Below are 13,974 nucleotides of genomic sequence, written 5' to 3' on the forward strand. Positions count from 1 at the left end.
CTAATAATTTAAATACCTAGGTTTAATAGTTTCTCAACTCTGATGGACGCAAATACCCTTCACTGAGCCAAAGGGGCCTCCCTCCCACCATGATAGACGGTTCTACTGCTGTGCATAGGCAAAGGTGATTTTTAACTGTCATGGCTATTGTCGCTACCCCTTCTTGTACATAATATAAATGATTATTATGTAACTGTTTATGAATTAATAGTGCATCCAACTATTAGGAGTATTTCAAGCTTTTTTATAAGTATTTATAATTCAAATAAAATAATTATGCTATCTTACAGGTAGAAGTAGGTTTAGAAATTATCTATTTCGAAGTTATCATTTTATAGATAAGTAAACTGAGGCCTAGGTTTAATAAGTAAATGAAAAATAAAAACAGGGCTTAAATTCTTATTCCTGAACTTCTTACTGATGGTCTTCCCAATACTACACACTGATATTCCCCCCGTTTTTTAAAAAGGATTTATTTATTTGAGAGAGAGAGAGAGAGCATGCACACAGGTATGTTAGAGGAGGCACAGACAGAGAATCCTCAAGTCAACTCCCCCTTGAGCCAGAGCCCAACTTGGGGCTGTATCCCAGGACCCTGAGATCATGATCCCAGCGGATCCCTCCATCAACCGACTGCACCACCTAGGCGCCCCTCCCCCTTTTTAAAATGGAAATATTTATCAGAGGCGCCTGGGTGGCGGAGTCCTTAAGCGTCTGCCTTCGGCTCAGGGCCTGATCCCAGCGTTCTGGGATCCAGCCCCACGTCAGGGTCAGGCTTCTCCGCTAGGAGCCTGCTTCTTCCTCTCCCACTCCCCCTGCTTGTGTTCCCTCTCTCGCTGGCTGTCTCTCTCTGTCAAATAAATTAAAAAAAAAAAAAAGGAAATATTTATCAGCCTCATGTTTCCCATTATTAACAACTTAGGAATAAAGACTCAATGTAATCAACAAAATCTGTAAAATTTTAGCAAAACATTTTAATAGTATTTCAGTTTAACTACTTAAAAATAGAATCCGTTATTTTGAAGACAGTAAAGCACAGCCATTATAAATGATCTCTTATACACACTTTTTACACACAATTTATGTACATTTGTATATATTTATCTCTCAGGAATGTCATCCTTACATAAAGATGGAATCCTAACATTTAGTGTACTTTAAAACTATCAGGAGGGATGCTTATTAAAATAAATTCTATACTTAGAAAGTTAAAATTCAAGTTGTTTGATAAAACAGCTGGAAAACCTGGGAAGAAGATTCATTCGTCTTTGTTTTCTTTCAAGGGCAGAATGGAAAGCAAGGTGTGACGTTCAGAGCCATGTTCCTTGTTTCGATATTGAAAGATCTCGATGTCAGAAGTTGATGTCATTTTAATAGTATATCTCATTGCCATCAGTTAGCATATTTCAGTAGGTGTTTCCTCCTGTCTGGGTTTGTTAACGTGTTCACACAGCCTGCCATCAGAGAAGGAATTTTCCCTGGTGGCCGTGACCTAATTTCAAGGTTCTGGCAGACAAATGCAGGCAACTGACAGCCCCAGTTTTCCTATTTAGCATATTAATCGCCTACATTTTTAGCATGCAGCCACAATAAGAGGAAACCTGTGAAGGATCTGCCAATCTTTCTCAAATCAGGCTGACTGCACTCCCAGAGACTTCAGATTTTCTGTGCAGAGTTTCTTCTTTGCAGGTGTCTCTGAGCTTCTGCAGTTTCTGGCTGGTGTTTGACTTGAACACATGCTACGTGTAATAGAAAGTGATTGAGTTCTAGAAGATGCCAGAGTTCAGTAGCATATCGCCTAAGCAGGACTCTGCAGGTGACTTCCCCCCCATGACTTCCTTTCATACTTGTTCCTGTAATCCAAGGAAGGGCATCTCCTTCTTCTAAGAGCAGAAACGAATGCTTAGCCAGAGCCAAATGAGCCATTGCACTATTCTATTTTCCGATCATGTGCATTCTTAGTGACAGAATAAGAGGAATCTTATTGAATTAGTATTCAAAAACTTATTACTTATGTTGGAAAAGGAACGTCAGTGTTCAAAAAATGTTACAGATTCTCTTGTATGGGAAAATCTTTGGGCTTGCCCAGAATATTTTCTTATTGTTATTTCTTGGTAAACACTGTTGAATGTTTACTTTTTGCATTTACAGGCAGGAAATGAAATAGACTGTTCTTTCCAAAAGGAAAAATTGTTCTTAGGCTCATTTAATTGACTTTTAACTTCATTTGTTTGTTTTGATGGCATGATTTTTGGCCAAAAAGTTTTTTCTTTCTTTCAAGTAGTCATAGGCTACTAGTGCTATCCAAAAGGAAGTATAATAATAAGCATATTGGTTTTTAAATTATCAAGTTGAAGACTTCATGTCTCTTTGAGAGTGTAACTAAAGGTCAGTGATAAAACTGATGGAAAGGCAAAGGACAGTTCTGAGAAATCCTGCAATTTTTTTCTTTTGCATGTCTTGGGTTCATGTTTGGCTGTGCATATTTTTTTTTTTTAAGATTTTATTTATTTATTTGACAGAGATAGAGACAGCCAGCGAGAGAGGGAACACAAGCAGGGGGAGTGGGAGAGGAAGAAGCAGGCTCATAGTGGAGGAGCCCGACGTGGGGCTCGATCCCGTAACGCCGGGATCACGCCCTGAGCCGAAGGCAGACGCTTAACCGCTATGCCACCCAGGCGCCCCTGGCTGTGCATATTTTTCCCTAGAGGCATTTATAGCTGGAAATAAGAAGTCACCAAACACAGCTGATTTGAAGACAGAGGCAGCTGACTTAGAAAGAAGGCAGAGGAATTATCTGCTGGTAGGCAAGACACTAAAAATTATCTGAATGTAAGAATAGGATAAAAGATTTCATACATGCAAGAATAGATTTCTTAAAAACCACCAGCAAAGTTTGTGTTGTTTCCTTCCCTTATCCTCCGAGACAGCCATATTTTACCATGTTATACATAAATAAAAATGACGTCCAGGCTTACTTGATTACAGACTGAATTACTCTGTCACGGGATGACAAGCAATGACGAAGAGGTTCCCCATAATGAAAAGTCTAGCAGACCCTGTGTTCTCAGGAAGGGCGGTAAGAGAAAACCACGCAGATTTTCCTTTCATTCATACTCTTTTACATATGAGCTAGAGTGCTGTCAATCTCTATCATGTCAATGATAGGTCACCTGGAAAGTTTGGCAGGGCAATGTAAGTGTCAGGGTAATTTTTCTGACTTGCAACCCAAGGCCAATATAGCAAAATTTGAAAGATCGATTAAATTATAGGAAAGGCAAAATATAAATGTTGCCCACTTGTCAACATAGGTAGAAATATTCATATTTTAATTAGAGCAATGACAGAATTCCATTTTCAGACTCTAGTCTTTTTAATGAGGCAGTAAAACTTATCAAAATGATGGGTTTTGCTTCTTTATTAGTTTTTATAATATTTGACAATTTTTTTTTGTATACTGCAAATACTCTAAAACCACACTGACTTTGTGTATTAGCTAAATTGCCTTGACACTCTTTCTAAGTACAACTCATTCCTGGAGGTAGAGAAGGCGGTGAGGATTGCAAGCCATGGGCTGTAGACCCTTGATGTAAAGGACTGATTCATAGGCGTGGTCTCTTATTTGTCCCATAAAAGATAGTAAAACTATTTGAATTAACGAATGTATAAACTGCAAATTAATGAAGACATTTGTCTAGAGAGGAATATAAGAGACCTGAATTCTTCTTGGGCACTGCAAGTGATAGTCACCTTTAAGTAATTAAACTTGAGAAGCTTCAAAGTGGAGGCATCAAGGATAAGAAAAGAGCATTTTTACTGTACTTAAATAGGAGATGTCGTTATGTAATATTTTCAGTTTAGACTCAAAAAAGAAAATGACTTTTTCTGCAGAAAAGAAAAATGTAAATCTGTCTCCTTCTCCACCATATGCCACAAGAAAAAAAAAATCACAGATGTTAAAGAGAACACAGGCTGAAGGAAGCCAACTAGCTATAAAGACCGGAGTCCTCATTTACAGCTCCATAATAAATCAAAATTCAGTATTTAATAGGCATATTAGAGAGCAGGAAAGCTGTTGCAAGATACGCATTTGCCTGCAAGTACTTGTGTCTCCAGACCTTGAGATTTGCTTTCACCCGTGGGCCTTTGAACACATTTCATTTGCCTGGATGTTCTGTCCTTCACTTACTCTTTCTACTCTTCTTTTTTGTCCCTTAGAACTCATGTCAGGCGTCACCTCCTAAATCCTTCCTTGATTTCCTGGAGCTCCCTTCCCACACCCTCTAGCAACATATTATATATGCCTCTCTTTCTTCATCCACTTTTACTCCAACTGGAATTTGAGCACCTCAGTGCATAAATTAGGTCTTGTTTATAATAGTTGCTCCAGCTTCCAGCACACCACTTTACACATATAAACAAATGTTTATTATTTTTTATTTCTTATTAAAGCAAAATTGGAAACTCAGTAATAAGAACACATAAAGAAATGAAGGTCTGAATGTAGGCAAAAGGGAACTGGATGTGTACCAAGTTTAGGACAATAAACCAGAACAGGACAGAAATGAAAACTGAAATCTATATTCACCTATTCTATTTTTTCACCTGTTACAGTTGATAAAGTCTAAAGCCAGTGCCATCACCAAAGCATTAGAAACCATCTCTTTTGGGGGCACCTGGGTGGCTCAGTTGGCTGAGTGTCCAACTCTAGGGTTCGACTGGGGTCATGATCTCAGGGTCCTGGGATCCAGCCTCACGTCAGGCTCTGCGCTCAGAGCAGACTCTGTAGCCCAGAGTCTGAGATTCTCTCTCTCTCTCTCTCTTCCTCCCCCTCTGTACCTCCCCCTGCTTGTGCTCCCTCTATCTCTCTCTCTCAAATAAATAAATAAATAAATAATCTAAAAAAAAGAAGAAGAAAGAATCCATCTCTTTTGGCTACCCAAGGGCTTTATCCATTTTATTTAATATTTAAAATTTATTAAAGTGAAGTTGTCTGTAATATCTCGTGACTTTTAAATATTGAAACATATATATTTGGTTATTTGATTCTTGTTTTCTTGATTAGTTTTACCAGGAGTATATCACTTTTAAATCTTCAAAGAATCAGTTCCTTACTCTGATTCTTTCTCTTGTATTTGTTAATAATTCATTTGTTTTACTTCTTATTTTTTTTCTTTCTATTTTCTTTGGCTTTAATTTGCTGTTATATTTTCAATTTCTTGTGATACTCAGAACAGCCTTTCTTCTTTACTAACAAATATGCTTAAAGCTATAAATTTCCTCTGAGCACAGGTTTAGCTGCATCTATGGGTTTTGATTCAATTTTTAAATTTCCCAATTTCCATTTGTGATCTGTTTTTTCATTTGTGGGTATTTAGATGTACTTTTAAAATTCTAAATTATTGGCTGTTGTATTGATTTTGAGCTTAATTCAACTGTAGTCAGAGAATGACCTTTGTGATTTCATTCTTGGAAATTTACTGATACTTGCTATTTTCTTAGCAAGTTGTCATTTTTATTCTTTGGTTTCTTGAAAAGATTTTGTAGTGTGCAATTTTGGTGGTATAAGATTCAACAGAGCCAATTAGGTAAACATTTTAATTATGGTACAAATCTATATTCATATTGACTTTTCTTGTTAGCTTGTTCTATCAATTACTGAGAAAAGTACATTATTTGCCTATTTTTCCTCTTAATACTTGCAAATTTTAATATAATTGCAGCTATGTTATAATTTTCTAGTGGAAAGATGTCTTCATCATTATGAAATATCTTTATTTGTTTGTAATAATGCTTCTTGCTTTGAAATCTACTTTGATGTTAGTATGACTAAGCCAGAAGTTTTTATTTATTTTTTCATTAGTACTTATGTTATATATCACTTTTGATCTTTCTAGATATTTATAATAAAGGGGTAAAAAACATTTAGTTGTTTTACCTTTGTCTTTGTTATGGGCTGAAATGTGTCCAATTCCCACTCCCAAATTTATATGTTGAAATCCTAACCCCCAGCAGCACAGAATGTAACTATTTAAAGATAGTCTCTACAGAGGTAATGAAGTTAAAATGAGGTCATTAGGGTGGGCCCTAATCCATATGACTGGTATCCTTATGAGAAAAGAAAATCTGAGCACAGATGAGTACAGAGGGTAGACCATGTGAACGCACAGGAGAAAACAACCACCTACAAGCCAAGGAAAAAACTTCAGAAGACACCAACCCTGTTGATAACCTTGATCTTGGACACTCAGCCTCTTCCAGAACTGTGAGAAATACATTCTTTTCTTTCTTTATTTATTTTGTTGTCTTTTGTTAGAAATTTATTATTTATTTAAATTTAATTAATTAATATATAGTGTATTATTAGCTTCAGAGGTAGAGGTCAGTGATTCATCAGTCTTATATAATACCCAGTGCTAATAATTACATCACGTGCCCTCCTTAATGCCCATCACCCAGTTACCCCATCCCTCCACCCCCCTCATCTCCAGCAACCCTCAGTGTTTCCTATGACTGAGAGTCTCTTATGGTTTGTCTCCCTCTCTGATTTCATCTTGTTTTATTTTTCGCTCCCTTCCCGTATGCTCTTCTGTTTTGTATCTTAAATTCCACATATGAGTGAAATCATACAATAATTGTCTTTCTCTGATTGATTCATTTGCTTAGCATAATACCCTCCAGTTCCACCCACATCACTGCAAATGGAGAAATACATTTCTTTTAAACCACTCAGTGTGTGGTACTTGGTGATGTCATCCTTGGCAGCTACAGAACTTTTTAGTGTTTCCATAGTTTTGCATTTCCTAGGCTACAGTGTGTGGCCTTTTCAGGCTGGCTTTGTTCACTTACTAATATGTCTTTAAGCCTCCTCCATGTCATTCCAGGGCTTGATAGCTCGATTCTTTTCAGTGCTGAATAATGTTCCGGTGTCTGGATGTACCACAATCTATTTATTCATTAATTTACCTACTAAAGGACATTTTGATTGCTTCTAAGTTTTGGTAATTATGAATAAAACTGCTATAAACATTTGTGTGCAGGTTTTTGTGTGGGCATAAGTTTTTAACCCCTTTGTGTAAGAGTTTAATTGCTGAAATATATGGTAAGAGTATGTTTAGTTTTGTAAGAAACTGCCAAACCGTCTTCCAACATAATTATACCACTTTGCATTCCCACCAGCAATGAATGAGAGTCCTTATTGTTTCACATGCTCATCAGCATTTGGTGTTGTCGTTGTTCCAAATTTGGGCGATGATAATAGATGTAGAGTGGTAGCTTGTTGTTTTAACTTGTATTTCCCTGATGACATATAGAGTGTCTTTTCATATGTTTATTTGCTGTCCATACATTTTCCTTAGTGAGATGTCTGTTAAGGCCTTTCGTCCATTTTTCAGTAAAGTTTTTCTTGTTATTGAGTTTTAAGAGTTCTTTGTATATTTTGGGTAACAATTCTTTATCAGAGATATCTGTTTCAAAGAGCTTCACCCAGTCTATCTTCGCATTCCACTGACATTGTCTTCTGCAGAAGAGAAGTTTTTAATTTTAATGAAGCCCAGCTTAACAATTATTTCCTTCGTGAATCATTCCTTTGGTGTTGTATCTTAAAAGTCATCACCGCACCCAAGATTTTTCCTTTATTGTCTTTTTAAAGATATCTTTATATTGCTATTTTGTATATAAATGTAGTAATAAGTTGAGGTACTGGATGAAGTTTTCTTATTTAAGTGAAGTTTTACCTCTGCTTCTGAATAAAGTTAAGATTGAGATAGATTACTTCAATTTAATTAGAAAGTGAGCTTAGTTATACTTAGACTGCAGTCCTTGGACAGAATACTTTTGATGCCCTACCAGAGACGTTTTCATTTTATTTGTCTCTAGGGCCCTAAATCACTTGCTCTGCTCTACCCATTAACCAACTCCATACAGGATTCTTTATAGATTCTTGCTGTGTTTCTGGGTTTTTCCTTCTCTGGCTTCTTTTGAATTGAATTGTACTGTTTATTATTTATATTCCTCTGCTGCCTGTTGTTTGTTAGTTATATATTCTTTAGCTTTGCTTTCATTAGTTGTTCTAGAAGTTAAGGTGCAAATCTTTGATTTATCAAATTTGAATATTACCTGGTATTTTCACCTTGTTACAGAAAATACAAGCATCTTAGAACACTTTAAGATTTACCATCCTCCAGACTTACCTTATGTTATCATTGTGTGTTTTTGTACACATACTCATTATTAACATTATTTCTCACAGCCAATATTCATTTAACTTTGTCCACATATCTAACATTTTTCATTGCTCTTTATTTCTTCCTCTAGATCTAAACCTAGATTTGGGATCATTTTCTTTCTACTTGAAAAACACTCTTTAATATTTCACTCAGTGTCAAGTTCTTGTGATCAATTCTTTTGGTGTTTGTTTGTCTGAAAATATCTTTATTTTTCCTTCATTCCTGAAGGAGATTTTTCTTTGGTTACAGAATTCTAGGTTGGTGGTTATTATCTTTCAACCTCTGGCTTCCGTTTTTTCCCCTTCTTGATATGTCAGCCTGGTTATATATTTAAGTAAGTTTTGCATATTGTATTTGGAAAACAATAAACATAATTTAAGATGGTATGATTTTATCTTTCTTCAGTGTGAAAATTTATGTTTCTCTAGTAGATGGTTATGAATGTCAATAACCAGGGAACATCTCAAACCAACTTCAGGTATTGAATTAAATCAAAGCTTCCTGTGAGGGATAATACTTTGCATTTTTAACTCACAGGTGAAGAATTGTATCAGACCTCTTTCCCCTTGGTGAGGTCTTGGTTCTAATCCTTGTTCCTCTAACACATAAGTCAGGTCATACGTACTGCTCAGCTTTTCAGCTATTCAATCTCCTTTTCTTGGGGGAAAAGTGACATTAAATGTCACACTCACATTTCATAGTGTCTTGGACTTTGGCCTATAACTCTTTACCACCGTATGAGTTCTCCAAGCTCTCACACAAATTTTTTTCTCTTCATCCTGCTTTTATAATTTTCCTTATTGGGTGAGTGATGTGAATGACTTACCCTCCATCTCTTTTAAGTTAACTCTAATCAGAATTTGGTCCACATATGTCCTTGTCTTTTCATGCTGCTGTAATAAAATACCAGAGACGAGGTGGCTTTTTAACAATGGAAACTTCTCACCGTTCTGGGGACCAGAAGTCCAAGATTAGGGTACCAGTATGATCAGATTCTGGCAAAGAATCTCTTTCAGTTTGCAAACTGACAACTTGCTGTGTCCTCGCAGGGTAGGAGTGGCTTGGAAATTCTGTGGGGCTTCTTTCATAAGGGCACTCACCCCATTCATAAGGGTTCTGCTCTTGTGACCTATCACATCCCAAAAGCCTCACCTCTTAATACCATCACTTTGGAGGTTAGGATTTCAACATATGAATTTCTGGAGGACACAAACATTCAGACCACAGCTCCATAGTCTACTGAAAGTAGGATGTTCAAGAATAAACTGCTTCTCGATCCAATTGTCTGTTTTCATTCCTCGTGTTATTTGATCTATGTGACATACGCCACAACTGACTATTACACTTTATCATCTAAAATGAGATACTTTTGAGAGTAACATGTTGACACTATTCATAATTAAAGTGGGATAGTCACAAGCTGTAGTGTTGCAGGCAAACTGTGGTAAATGGTCATTCTCTTCGTATAGTTGACAAGACATTGCATTTCCTTCTACCTCACTGGTTGCTCCTGTTAGTTGCCTATGCTGGATCCTCCTTTGCTTCCTGTGTTGAAGGATTTCAGAGTTCCATCTATGGTTCTCAACCTACACTTACTCTATTATTTCATTCAGTCTTATTCTTTTAAATGCCACCATATCAATGACAATGACTCCAAAATGTATCTCCTGAGCCCAGACTCATTTCTCCAATCAACTTAATACTTGAATTTCCAATAAATATCTAAACCTCAACATGTCCAAATCTCAATCCTCCCCAGCCTACCTGATCTTTATCCCAAGTCTACCCCAATTTCAGCCTTCCTCATCTCAGTGGATGTCAAATTCTTGCTTCTAATTTCTCAGGCCAATATCATTGTGGTCCTCCTTGACTTCTCTCTTTCTTTCATGCTTCATTTTCAATCTGTGCAAATGTTGGTGCTTTCTTCAGAATATATCCAGAATTCAACTTATTTTCCCCATAACGACTACTATCCTGATCCAAGACACATCATCTCTCCCCTGAGGTACTATCATAGTGTTCTAACTGGACTCTCTCCTTCTGCCTTTGGCTTCATAGCCTCCTTAGCCTATTTTCAACACAGCAATCAGGATGATTCTCATAAAACCTAAAAGCATGTCACTTCTCTGCCCACTTCACAGAGTTAAAGTTCTTATTTGGCCTACGAAGCACTTTGTGCTCTAGAATCTTTTTACTTCCATGACTTTATTTCTGTCACTTTTTTTTTTTTATGCATTGGTCATGTATGTTCTATGTGTAATGGTCATGCTCCTGCTTAAGGGCTTTTGCACTGCCTGGCAGGTGTTCCCTTAGTTAATCTGCAAAACAATCTCCCTCATGTCCTTCAAAAGTCTTTGTTTGCTTTATGATAATTCTAGCTAAAATTGAAATCTGTACCCCATTTCTAGTACTCCAAGTCCTCCTAACTTGCTTTCTATCTTCTTTCCCCACAACACTTCTCATTTTCTATTGCACTGCTCCAAGGGCAGTGATCTTTATCTATTTATCTGCTGATGGATCCCAAGTGCTTTGAAGAACCTCTGGCACAAAGTAGTTATCAATAAATATTTGCAAAATGGATTAGTGAAATACATTGACTAAAAATATCACCTGCTCCTTAGTGGAAATCAGTTAAAAGTTAATATCAAAATGCTCAGAACATTATATCTTAGTTTTGTTTGGGTGTATTAAGCAGTTCTTTAAAAAAAAAAAACAACTTCATACTATAGGTTCACTTCTTTTTTTTTTTTTAAGATTTATTTATTTACTTATTTGACAGAGTGAGAGAGAGAGAGAGAGAGAGAGAGAGCACAAGCAGGGAGAATGGCGGGCAGAGGGAGTGGGAGAGGCAGGCTCCCCACAGAGCAGGGAGAACCCATGTGGTACTCAATCCCAGGACTCCGGGATCATGACCTGAGCCACCCAGGCACCTGGTTCACTTATTTTCAATAAGCCATTTACTGAAAATCATCCCTCTTCATCAAATTCTTAGATAAGAAACATAGAATGTTATAAGGATGCCACACTTGATAGACTTTTCTGAATATTATTTGAAGACTTTAGTGCTCAGTGGGCAAAAAACAGGGAGCAATATTCCTTACTGTATCCTTATAGACAGAGCTTATTTTTGCCAGATTGAATTAGACTTTGTATTTGTAGCACTGGCACCAACCATCTATATAAGGAAATAAGGTAAGGAATATTTATTGAGCAACTTCTATAAACCAGGTACTCCACCAAGCTCTTTCACTTAAATACTGTTATTTAATTATGTTAACAACCTTTTGAGATATTTGTTACTATTCCTGCTTTATACATAAGAAATTCACCACTAGTTACATAGCTGTGTCACCTGATTTCCACTTACTCTTTTTTTATTCTGTAAATAAGGGTTGGTGTTTGACCTTTCAGATTCTACGTTTAGGGGACAGAAAATCAACCACCTGCCAGGAATGTTAACTTCGGCTTGGTCATGTTATCTCTTCAGCACATAGTTTTCTTATCTGTTAACAGGGGGGATTGTAATAACTACAATTTTTATACAGATATCTTCCTGATACCCTCAGAGCAGATGCAAAAGAGTTCAGAGTCAGCCTGTAATGTTTCATCTAACTTTATTTTCTCTGTGCTCACTTTCTCTGGCTGCCATAAACTTTCCCATTTTCACTAAAGGCCAGAGAAAAAGCTGGTGGAATGTGAGCAACAAATGATTATATTAAGAGTTCTCAATACACACATAATTCATTTTTTGATTCAGAAGTAATTATTTTATTGAATCCCAGACTGTCGGGACTTGAATAATTACAGCAAACAAATTCCAGCATTTTTAATCATTTAAAAATTGCTTTTTTTCCTCCTACAATATTTTATTTTAGCCTTTAAGCAATCCTATGAGGTAGTAATCATTATAGTCATATTATGGATAGGAAACAGGCTCAGTAAAATATCCATCCAAGACTTCACTGCTGCAGAACACCTCCAAATATATCACTTTTAACTTACTCCACACAGCTACAAATAAAAAAAAAAAAAAAAGAAAGAAAGACTGCCATTGATTTGTCTGATTTTGTTTGACACAGAAGGGAGAAAAACAAATACGGTAATGGAGCAATTTTCTTTAGAAAATATAAAGAAATTTCATTGGACTTTTCCTAAGACCAAATAATCTTCCTTCTGTTTGATATGAATTTCAGAGCAGGAAAAGAAGTAACTGATTCATTTCTGCTTGAGAAGGAGCATGAATGGAAAACTGGAAATATTCTTTTTTGATAACTTTTGATAACTGCTCTTTTATCCAATTTTATTTTTAAAGTAAAAATCAGAACACTTTTTCTTTGCTGTATTGATGCATGATAATTTAATGATTTTGTTTTTAACCTGGAGAATTTCTCAGCTGGCTGTAGTATTTCACATGATATCTTCACAGATTATATGTAAGAGAATTTGGGGGATAACCTTAAAAATTAAACTCACATGCTTTTCAACATATATACTCTTACATCAATTTTAATGACCTTTCGGATCATAATATATTTTGTGGGACCTTTAAAATAACTTTTTTCCTTATCACCAAGTAGTATTTCTTGCAAATTTTAAAAAAAATTATAAAAATAAAATCCATCTGTGTATACTGCATTTTAATTTTCTTTTTCTATCTAAAATTATATTAAGTTTTCCTAAATAATTACATATTTTTCTGCAATGTTATTTTTCTGCTATATTTGCATTTACCCGTATTTTTCCTAGGATACCATTCTGTTTTTCCACCTGAGGTAATTACCATGCTGAATTTTGTTTTATTCTCTTTCCCACTTAAAAAAAAAAAAAGACATTTCATGGTAACACACTCAGAAAAATGCAAAATATATATAAATAAAACACTGAAATTATTATTTTCAAGTAATCTTCTGTGTAAACACCATATTTAAACACTACCTTTGATGTTTTTCTGTTTAACCTCCAGTGTTCTGCCAAACACAGTTTTTTAAAAAATATATATTTTATTTATTTATTTGAGAGAGGGAAAGTGAGTGGGAGGGAGAAGGAGAGAGAAACTGAAGCAGGCTCCGTGCTGAGTGCAGAGCCCAACTCAGGGCTCTATCCCATGACCGTGGGACCATGACTTGAGCAGAAACCAAGAGTCACATGCTTAACCAACTGAGCCACCCAGATGCCCCCAAACACAGATTAAAGCCACTCACTTAAGGTAACTGGACACAGCAGCATAAAAGGGAGTGTTTAGAGAAAGAGACTCTAAGGAATCTGAAAACTAATAATAAGAAGGGTAGGAAGAGAAGTTATAGGAGAGCATGGTAGCATGCTAGATGATGCAATAGAGAACTGACAACATGGGAGACAGTAGCACAAAGCCTCAACACCCTCAAAGAGGTCTAGTAAGATGAAGGCCAACACATATCCACTGGCCTTGGATATTACCAAGACATTGGTGGCATTTCCAGGGAAATCATTTGTGGAGTAAATAAAGGGGGGCTGTCAGACAGAAAAAGAGTGAATAGCAGAGAAGTTTAGCAGAGAAAGAAAAGAAACAGAAGGTAATGTTTAGACAGAATGATTTAATCACAGACGCTTATGGTAGTTTTGTTTGTTTGCTTATCAGAAAATAGAGATTTAAGTATCTCTATAGTCTGAGGGAAAGAGCCACCATGTAGTAAAGGGTTACACGTAGGGACCAGAGCAGGTGCTGGAGGAAACAGGAACAGTGCAATCAGGGCATGGAAAGGGGGGT

The sequence above is a fragment of the Ursus arctos genome, unplaced genomic scaffold (assembly GCF_023065955.2).
Source record: "Ursus arctos isolate Adak ecotype North America unplaced genomic scaffold, UrsArc2.0 scaffold_3, whole genome shotgun sequence".
NCBI lineage: Eukaryota > Metazoa > Chordata > Mammalia > Carnivora > Ursidae > Ursus > Ursus arctos.